The sequence below is a fragment of the Pelobates fuscus genome, chromosome 6, assembly GCF_036172605.1.
Source record: "Pelobates fuscus isolate aPelFus1 chromosome 6, aPelFus1.pri, whole genome shotgun sequence".
Lineage (NCBI taxonomy): Eukaryota > Metazoa > Chordata > Amphibia > Anura > Pelobatidae > Pelobates > Pelobates fuscus.
This window is the reverse complement of record NC_086322.1, coordinates 294,431,870-294,443,080: the sequence shown is the minus strand read 5'-3', so window position 1 is coordinate 294,443,080 and position 11,211 is coordinate 294,431,870.

Below are 11,211 nucleotides of genomic sequence, written 5' to 3'. Positions count from 1 at the left end.
GCCAGCAAAAGTCAAACATAGCGTAGAACATCACCAATAAAGGGTATACATATACACAAATCTTGGCCATCACATATTTAGATTATTATATAAGACAAAATGAAGAGTCTGCTAGCCACTGCGCATCTAGATATTTCCATTGTCTTCAGTAAGCCCTTGTGAACGAGCAGGAGCTAGGATACTCGAATAGCAATGTTGGTCAGTTTTGGGGCTTCTATCCCAGAGTGCTTAGGCTTAGAAATAGCAAAGGAAATGAATCGAGAACAAGAAACTTGAAAGATTGGCTTAGTGTGGAGGAAGAATGTAAAAGCACGGGGGCGTATAGTGCGTTTGGCAAGTCCCATTGGGACTGTTCCAGGGACTTCATGAGGACAAACCCACTTTCTAAACCGGCTGAGGTTGCTTCTTGCATATACATAAAAGGACCACCAATCTAAGCACCATAAAAAGTTTACGTTTTTGCTAAAGCTATGGTTTATAATGTGCCCTGCCCCGAGTGGCTTTTAACTGCAGATATTTGCAAACATGCAGCATTAAGAAGGTGATATCAGTCGTATCATAGGAGGAAATTGAATTCTTCCTTTGCTGTCCTGTCTCTAGTCAGCCACAAATACACGAGTGGCTGACTTGCTACCTCTCCTAGCCTTGCAGAGAGTCCACATTGGCAGCTTGGCAGGTCATTGCACAAAGCATGAATCATAGAACTACTGGAAACAAAAGCCAGAATAAGGGCCTCCTGATTGGTGCAGCCTCTTCCTGGTCTGCCAGCTGGAGCACTGGCCTATGCGAGTAATTTAAATGTATTTTTATTTTGCATGTTAAAATGGTCACTTTCTGCATATCGTGTCCCTTCAAATTTTTAGTTCAAAAGTTATTGAAATTTGGTAGGAATTTACCTGCTATGACCCTGCACCAGGCGGCAAGTTAGACTGAGCAGCAGTTGGTCAGATAACCGAAGAGTTAAAAAGGTGAAATGTTCTAAAATATATATATATATATCTCAATATACATCATTTAAAAAAAAATCATTAAGTTTCAGTAAATCTAAAAAAAAACTTAAAAACAAAAACAAGAAGTGAAAATGTGTTGACAGTTGTGCTTTTCATAAACGGCTAAAATTGGAGAAATGCAGAGGAAATCTGTAAATAATCTGACAAAGATTGTGAAACCCTGGCAATGTAGAAAATCGGCAAAACAATTGCCAGTATTACTTCTGTCTCTGTGCAGAGTTTATTCTGGTTGGGAGAGAGAATTACTGTTGTACATGGCTTTGGCCGAATATTGTTGTGGATCTAAATAATGATCTTTGTTATATTCAGAGGAAAACCAAATTGTTGTTACAAGTGCACTTGGAGAAGTGATAATTAGACACCAGACACGTGTTGGTATTCAAAATAAGCCTGACTTTTATTCATCAGCTTGGTTTTATACATTAAAAAGTAAGTGCTTACGTGCAAATACTCTTAGAACAGTAATAGGGGGCGGAGTCTGACTGTGGAGCTGAACAGACATACATTCTGTGAGCTCCCGAGCCCGGACCCGATTATAAGCAGAATCCGTGGGCACATCGCCTAATCCTGAACCCCAACATACCAGAACTTGTTCTACAACAGATGGTGAACCGGGGGATACCTTGCACACCTGAAACGCCCGCTGGAATGCTCGAACCAAGGCTCGGGGCCTACACCACGCCGAGCACAGGAGAGACGGCCGCTCTCCCGGCTCATGAAAGCAAGCAGCTACCATGGTACTCAGCTGCCCCCCCCCCCCCGGACCGGTGGGGGTTATCCTGGTCCACAATATGCCGACCCACACATCTCCGTGGACCCCAATGGCGTACACTGGATACCGCTGTGATCCCTATTCAAGGGCCGCACGCCACTCTAAAATGGCGGATGCGCAACCCCACAGGATCACTACACCTCCAAAGCATGTCACCAGCGCAATCAAACCTCTGGACACCCGCCTGGACGAGCTGTTCGACACCTTCTGGGCGCAGATAGAGGCTCGACACGCGGCGACAAAGAGGCAGTTACAATTGGAGTTGGTCAAGTCTGGACGACGGAGCGGCAGCAGCCGGAGGGAACCTGAGACACCCTCGGGCAACACGCTGACGACGCAACCCGCAACTCCCCACACTAGCCCATCTGGGCCAAAGGCCACCAGGGGAACAACCCCGGCGCATCCACCACGCAGGAGGAGGCCTGCGCGCCGCAGGCGGCGCAACAACACCGCGGCCTCCAGATCTGTCCCAATAGGGAAGGACCCGGTCTTGAGAAGCTCCCAGGTCCGTGGAAACGGGATGCCGGCCTTGCTGCAGGCCTGGAGCTGGAGGGAACGAACGGCTTGCTCCTGGCTGTCTGCCAACCTCTGTAATTACCCGGTGCAGCCGACAGAGATTCCACCTGAAGGAAAGGGGTGACCAAGTAGCCCATGGGTGGTCTCCACATACACCCTTTAAAAGACGCTACCCAGTTTCCCATGGACGCTGACACTATACAACCTGATATTACGTAATGCTGCAGAACTTAATTCGTTTTATTTTATTTTATCTCTACACTTATCTCATGCATACACCCACTGACATAGAGGGCCTCCCTATAGCTTTCTGTTTATAATATTGTTTAACTAATCACCTCATCATTAGATCACAGTGTGGATGTGAAAGTCACCGCTTCTTTGAACGCCTTACATAGCACGAGCAGCCCCGGGTTATCGCTGCCACGAGACACGCAACCCACAACAAATTCTTAACACCCGGTCTAGCCGCATCACCTGTCCCTACATTGACTACCGCTGACCGACTTATCCATATACCCTCAGACATGCTGAGTATGCACGTCCAATATGCGCCCACGGAGATATAAACGAGACTCCCGTAAGTGTATTAAACTTACTTCACTAAACCTGATCTCACAAATAGGATATTATTCCTATCATTAACCCCCTTACCCCTGATGCATGTTCAGTAATTTGAGCCAGATATGCAAGTTAAGTCTTCTTATCCGAAACTAAATACATACATTACATGTTAGGGACCTTAAGCCTGTGTATAATCTGCTTTCATATGCGCAAGTATGTTTAGAATCAACCTGCTCTCAGTTCAATTTGTTTGTTTTTGTTGCTGGCTGGAGACAGCTGAAACTACACACGTATAAATGCATAATATAGAACCTACCCAACATGTACTTCACACAGCACTGGTAACTTGACAAGCTACATACTGGACCAACAATACTGAGATATTCCTGTTATTAAGTCTGGCGCAAATTCTTAGCCTGTTTTAACCCATGTCTTATTATAATAATCGCCCGCCTGTTACTGCTAAGAATCTATGTTATTGAGCCATGTATATCATATCGAATACCCATCATCTTGACCTTTTAACTTTATTTTGTACTCTCTCAGTTAAGCTTGTTTATATAAAATAAAACGAGGCCGTTAATCCTAGGAGACATTGCAATTTGCCATGATGTGTATAACCTGTATAACCCCTGCATGTCTCCCTCTCTTTATTCTGTACCACCATAACCACATGCCTCAATAAAATAAAGATTGACAAAAAAAAAAAAAAACAGTAATAGTAAGGGAGTACAGATAAGACATAGGGATGAGCGTCATGTACACATAACAAATACGTTTCAAGGTAAGAGAGAACAAAAAGATTAGCGTAGAGACAACTTAGGTGGGGGCTCTCTGCTCCCGGAACTTAGACATATATGGTCTTAAGTGTTGTTTAAGCATCAAGCATTTCCTGAGTCCAAATTAGCCCATTTTAATATAGGATATCATTATATGACACCTATAAGCTTGAGCCTTGGAATCAAGATAAATTCTATCACAATATCTGCAGAACCAGCAATGTTCGTGTTTGGAAACGGATGGGTTTGTGTCCTGCTCATGTTAGCTCCATTGTATTCACCAATCCTCTTCCTCTGTACTTCTAATGGCCTCCTAAACAAAATGTAATATATTTTGACATTTCGGGGGGTTAATTGTGATGGATGCGGTAAGTAATACAATCTAACAAGCACCAAGGTGGAACACCAGAACATTTATTTTATTCAACACATATCACAATTACAAATTACCAGTGTGCGTCATCTGGATAGCTAAACTCAGGTGCTATGAAATTTAGCTTTTTTTTTTTTTATCACTCCACTGAGCACCAAATTTTAATGAATTGAAATCCGCAAAATATAGGCTAAAATAGCTAAGCTATTTCCTCCCCTAAATATTGCATATAGACACATTAATTGCTCAAGTCAGTACACAAATCAAGCCTCCTACAGGCACGATTTCAGCAATGGTTGATGGCTATTTATATCGGGGAAAGCAACAAAAATTCCAAATATCAGTAAACTTCCCTTTAGTATTACATTGTACCAAATTTATTATGAGTAGGATTTTAAAAACCACACTCCAAAAATATTTCCTTATTTATTTTTAAATGTTTTTTTCTCCTTTAAACACATTGGGACAATTGATTAGTAATGCGACGGAGGTAAGTGAGCATATGCATTGGCATTCGCTGTACTTTTGTGTCCATGGCGACATCATCCTCTGTGATACTCTGGGTCAGGCATAGGCAACCGTCGGCACTGCAGATGTTTTGGACTACGCCTCCCAAGATGCTTTGCCAGAGCATTATGGGGGATGTAGTCCACCACATCTGGAGTGCCGAAGGTTGTCTACCCCTGCTCTATGTTCTCTATTGCCCTATGCGTACAAGCAGAACTGCAGGGATTTAACAATAGGACAATGGTCACTTCAAAGCTATTTTTAATATAATAATCCTTTATACAAGTTTTGAAATGACCTTATTTTTGTGAATCAGATGACCCCCATAGTACAGCTTCATGAGCCAACCACACCGTGGGTCCCGCAAGCCCTGGTGTAGTGTTTTCCAAAAAGTAGTTTTGTAGGACAGTAGAACTATTTTCTACCACCTCCTGTTTTTTTTTTTATAATAAGGTATTTAAAGGGACTCTCCAGTGCCAGGAAAACATCTGTTTTCCTGACACTGCAGTCCCTCCCCTTCCACTTCCTATCCCATGTTGCTGATGGGGTTAAAACCCCTTCAGTGACTTACCTGAACCAAGCGCCGATGTCCCTCGGCGCTGGGTCAGGCTCCAGCCATGCACATCCTCCGCCGTCAGCCGGTGGGGCAGACCTAAAGCGGCTGTCTGATAGATGATGCAGGTAATTATTGCAGTTCATAAAAACTGCAATAATTACACTTGCAGGGTTAAGGGTGGTGGGAATTGGCACCCAGACCACTCCAATGGGCAGAAGTGGTCTGGGAGCCTGGAGGCCTTTAAGCGCCATAAACAAGGGGTTGGGGGCACAAAATATTTTAGGTAAATGATATGGGTGTGATTCAACCAGGAAACTTTATTTATTTCAAACTTAGTAAATAATGGGGTGACCCTTCAGGAAGTAAGAAATAAGCAAAGGACATTTGCATTGAAAAAGGGCTTGTGCCCGAAACGTTTGCCTGTCTTTTATGTCCTTCAAATAAATACACCCCATCATTCAAACACCAACACCTCATACAAACACACCCCATCATTCAAACACCAACACCTCATACAAACACACCCCATCATTCAAACACCAACACCTCACACAAACACACCCCATCATTCAAACACCAACGCCTCACACAAACACACCCCATCATTCAAACACCAACGCCTCATACAAACACACCCCATCATTCAAACACCAACGCCTCATACAAACACACCCCATCATTCAAACACCAACACCTCATACAAACACACCCCATCATTCAAACACCTCATACAAACACACCCCATCATTCAAACACCAACACCTCATACAAACACACCCCATCATTCAAACACCAACACCTCATACAAACACACCCCTCATTCAAACACCAACACCTCATACAAACACACCCCTCATTCAAACACCTCATACAAACACACCCCATCATTCAAACACCAACACCTCATACAAACACACCCCATATACAAACACACCCATCATTCAAACACCTCATACAAACACACCCCATCATTCAAACACCAACACCTCATACAGACACACCCCATCATTCAAAAACACCCCATCATTCAAAAACACCCCATCATTCAAAAACACCCCATCATTCAAAAACACTGCACACAGGCATGCCACAGCTTTCATGTCGCAACAGTACATACAAACACGTAATTGCATTCAAATGCTAACACTACACACAAATAGACCCCGACACTCAATACAAAAACACGCTTACATTCAAACACTCAAAAACTGCCCACAAATAAAACCCTCCAAGGACGGGCAAATTGTGGACTCCCAGCTGGGAGATGTACGGGGCTCTACCTTTTGGCCACCCTTGCGCTGGAGGGGGCAAAATAATTAATTGCAGCAGGGCCCCCCCTCTATATTCGTTCAGCCACTGGCATCCGGGCTGTAGTGGTTGTGGTGGTTGGAGTAACCCTTTACTAGGATGTTTCCAGATTTAGTGATCTAGCATTCCGAGTACAATTCCCATTACTCTCAGCCAAGCCGATTGCTCCAGGGCCAAGGATGGACAGCCCTGATATACATGGAGGTCAAAAATCTTCAGATCAGCTTCTAATGTCTTCCGTTTCCTTCTGCCATGACCACAATACAGGGGAAGTCTTCCTATTGTAACACAAACTGAAACCCTCAATGCTAGCCTTGTTCCTGCCATTAAACTCTCAATTCTTACCAATATATTAATCCGCTTCCCCATTACTTAAAAGAACATAAACCTATATTCCTATGCAATGTCATTATTGCAGTTCTTTTACAAATAGCAAAGACATTCAAATTGGAAACATTCTCCAGTAATATTATTTTGCTCTAAAATGTGCAGTTGTCTTTTCCCAGTTTACCGAATAATCCGAAAGTAAACTGGTAAACCATTGATCTCCCTGGCTGGGAACCTTGAAGTGTGCTTAACAAAATATTATAGGATCAGCAACCCAAACATACATTTTTATAAAACCCCCAAAATACCTTTAAACACACAAAATCCCCACAAAAGTCACATCCCCTGATAGCCCGATCTGGGTGACCAACATACCCAAAAATCACCCAGATCGGTTCAGGAATTTCCTTAAAGTCATAGTTTTGACCGACCGTGCACATGGTCCTATGCCTAAAACAGTTCCAGGGAATCAGGGCGAATGGTCGGTCTCTCTTTCTGGAGCACAAAAGTACATAAATTATTTGAACGGAGCCTTTTAAAGGACAAGGTATATTGCAGGGCCCATAGTTAATTACTCAAGTTTTTTTTTTTTTTTTTTTATTTGTTTTTATTTATTTGTAGGTTCATCGTAAGTTAAACAGTAAGACTTGGGGGCGGGGCCGGGCGGCCATGCCAGCAGGCTGCAAGTCACTATGGCTCCAGGAAAACTCGACTAATAATGAGTAAAAACCCATCATAATCAGCTTGGAACCCCCTGGAAGTGCGTGATACCTGACCCTGGAGTGTGCAGCTGGAGCACCTGATATCGGGTGGACCGGGTCCTGGTGAGATGCTCCAGGGCTGGGGAGACTGAGGCCTACCCGGGAGGGGAGTGGGGCGGAAGGCCGCTGCCTCGCTTTCCGTCCCGGCAAATACCAAGACCCATGATGAATCTGGGGCCCCTGGCCTCATTTACCCCCCCCCCTTTGGGCCGGCGGGGGCTATCCCAGCCCCCACCAGGCAGGCAACACCTCGGCAGGGCTTCTGGGCGACTAGCCGTCGACAGCTACCACGCGGCCCCTACAAAATGTCCAACAGCGAGGCACCTAACCTGTACATTGCTGAAGAAGGAGCGCTGAGGGAAGCTCCCACAACACACAGCCAGGGCTATGGCCACCCATGACATTTGCCAGCAGTCACGACAGGGCGACAGCGGAGACCTCCCGTTCTGATGAATAGTCATACCACAAGCAGACTTACACACCAGCAGAGGACCCAGAGCCTACCGTCACTGAGCGTGCCTCACTGGAGCTCTTGACAACTCATCCCGCAGACCAAACTGAGGCAGTGCCCGGAAAGAACACCCCCAAGCGACCAGCCCATTACAGCGTTTGTAACGGAATGCAGTAGTATAGTCCACGGTTTCCATTGGTATCACAGGTAATCCACAGTCAGAGTTAGAAAGCAAGGCAATATCCCCAATCCTCCCAATAACCGGACGAAACACAGTTTGGGAGTCAACTAACTCGCTTTTATTTCACAGCTGGCATATTTATACAGTTCCCCATGCAAGGGGTTTCCATACAGTCATTTCAGGGGATTTCTCCCATCATGCAGTGTAATTCTCCCAACAGGCTTTGCTGCACGAGAAGGATACTCCCACTAAAATGGACGATTAAGTGGATTATCCCCTCGTGCAGCAGAACTGACAATCTATATTAAAATAAGTTTTGAGTTTCATTTGGTAGATTAACGTGACCGAATGTTTGGTAGATAGCTGGGGTCTGAGCGCATCTTTTGGGAGAATACCGCTCAGCTCCCAGCTGAATTGACCGAACGCCGCATGAAATACATTTAACCATCGAGTTCGGTTTAAAACTACCGAACACCGATGGGGAACGAAATGTGATGAGAGCGGAACTCCCGAACGCTCTGGAAGTCCAGCGGTGTTCGTATCATTGAGTAGCCATTTTTAGTACCAGGCACTCGACGACCGAGCACCGCTGGAGAGACAAAGGATCCAAGATGGCCGACCGCCGCATGGTCGGTAGTCGAACGACGGCCACCTAGGAGAGCCTTTAATTACCGATTGCAACATTGTTTCAATCGGTTAATGAGCGCCACACGACTCTAAGCGTGTGGTCCACCTGGGGAGCCCGTATTCGTTTGGCGAACGGCCCGGATAGCCGCAATTCGTCAAACGAAGTGTTTGCATGCTGGTAGCTTAGGGCTGCCAGCATGCGAACGGCCATTAATACACACGTAATACAAAATATACAGTCCCCCCTTACAGCCTACGGACAACCTTGGTACAGCATAGTCCAGAAGTGGCTAGGTTTGCCACAGCGTTACCTACATCTGGGTACTGCGACCCGTAAAGCAACATACCCGCACTCACAAACCGCCTGGGTACTCAACCAAGGAGGTCCGCAGACACTTCGACCTGCAGAGGGTCCCAAACACGCAAAGGACTATGTGCCGGAGAAAACGACACTGCTCAACACCATCCACGATACTAAAGCGAGAGGTACCCCAGCTCCTTGTGACAGACGGCAATTAAAGCAGAAGCTGCTAGACCCGTTGCTGACAGCCCTACTAACAGAAACCCTGGCTGTGACCACCACCAAACGGATACACCTGCTACTGAGAGTTATTTGGCAATATACCCGCATTAGGTCTGACCACCACAGGCACAGGCTGAGAGGACTATCTTCAACTGGACTGACCTGACATCCAGACTATGCACCCACCTCTCATTCCGTTAAGTCAGCTTACCTCCAATACAGTGTTTTTCCTTCTATAACTCCCATCTTTTGTAGCCAGAATTGATGCTTATTAAGCTAAGATGCTAATGTAACTAGGTGTTTTTTTTCTTTTCAATTCAGTGCTCTTAACTCATGCCTCACACAGTTAATCCACTAGCACTACTTACCTAGCTTGCCTACTTTTCATAAAATGCGCAGATTAAGCTAACAAGTTCAACTGTAATGTGTAACTAATAGAAGCCTATGCATCTATATCTAGCCTGCTTTTTAGCACATATCGTCGGATAACACAGTTAATTCTTACAATTGTCAACGTTAGTTTATCTACCTTTAAACAGAAAATGTGCAAGTTGTATCAATGCCCTTAAGGTGATTGTAAGCTTTGTTAACTCTTTGGTTTGTTACCAGCCTTTGGGGCGCGACAAACATGTAAAAATAAAGAATTTAAAAAAAAAAAAACAGTAAGACTTGCAGGTCTAATCATTTATATAACATTTGCATAACAGAAACAAGGAAAACTCAGGATCCAGGAGAGAAATATAAGTTTTGGAGGCCCATCGGCTCATGTTATAATGGGACTCGCAGGTCCGTGTCGACTTTCTGGGGCGTCGTCAATGCGGTATAGCTGATACTAGACATGTGCCGAATTGAAATTCGGATGAATTTCGGACATTCGGATGCTTCCGAATTGCCGAAGTGACGAATTTCGGAAGTCCCGAATTGCCGAAGTGACGAATTTTGGAAGTCCCGAACCAAACCGAATTTTTTGGCCATGCACATCCCTAGCCGATACGTTTCTAGGCACTGTGAGCAAGGGGTCCACATCTTGATTACCCTTTAAATTTAGGGAGAACCAAAAAAAAACAAAAAAAAAAAAACAACAAGTTGCAACATGCACAGAGAATTTAAAATCCATGTCACGTGTTTAATACGGGTTATATCTAGAGAAAATTGTGCAGTGGCACTGCAGGGGGCATGATCTATCGACCAAGACCACTTCATTAAGATAAAGGTATTGTTCTGCTCCAAGTGTCCCTTTAAGGCAGCGATGGCTGATTTTGTCACTTGTTTTGTCTCCGATAAGGGCATTCCCATGATGCTCAGCAACTCTGTAGTCTACAAACATCTGTAGGGCGATGATTAACCATCCCGATATATAAACTAACATTCTGCTCTTTAACAGTTCCCTTTCAATTCATAACTAAATAAGAGGGAATTTGAATAGACGCTAGTCGAGTCCATATTGTTTCCTTAAACATCGGCCAATTTAGTAATTAAATATTTGCTTATTAAAAAAGAAAAAAGCTATGCATGGCGCGATTGACCGCATGCTGTTCTCTTCCTCTTTCAAGTACTTTCTATATTTGGGCTAACAGATAACAATCAAGGTGCCTTTGAACTGTTTATTTATTATCAAAATGTACTTGGAGTTCTGTTTTCAATTGTGTATATTATGCATTAGCGTGTGAATGCACAAATATTCCGCATGTTGTATTGAGTCTTTGAGTACATACAGTTTGTTATTGTGTTTCATGTTTGTATATTACAGTTTGTGTGTTTATGAGATGTGTATGCGGTGGTGCGTGTTATTTTTCTGGGTCATTTTTCTTACCACCTTCTCTGCCTTGTGTATGAGGTTATAATTCTTGTTGCAGTGTTTGATTTTTGCTCTTGTGTTTGTGAGTTGTGTTGTGTGTATGAACTGCATATAGTGTGTGAATTGTGTTGATTAGTTGTGCATGTGGCTGTTTAAAT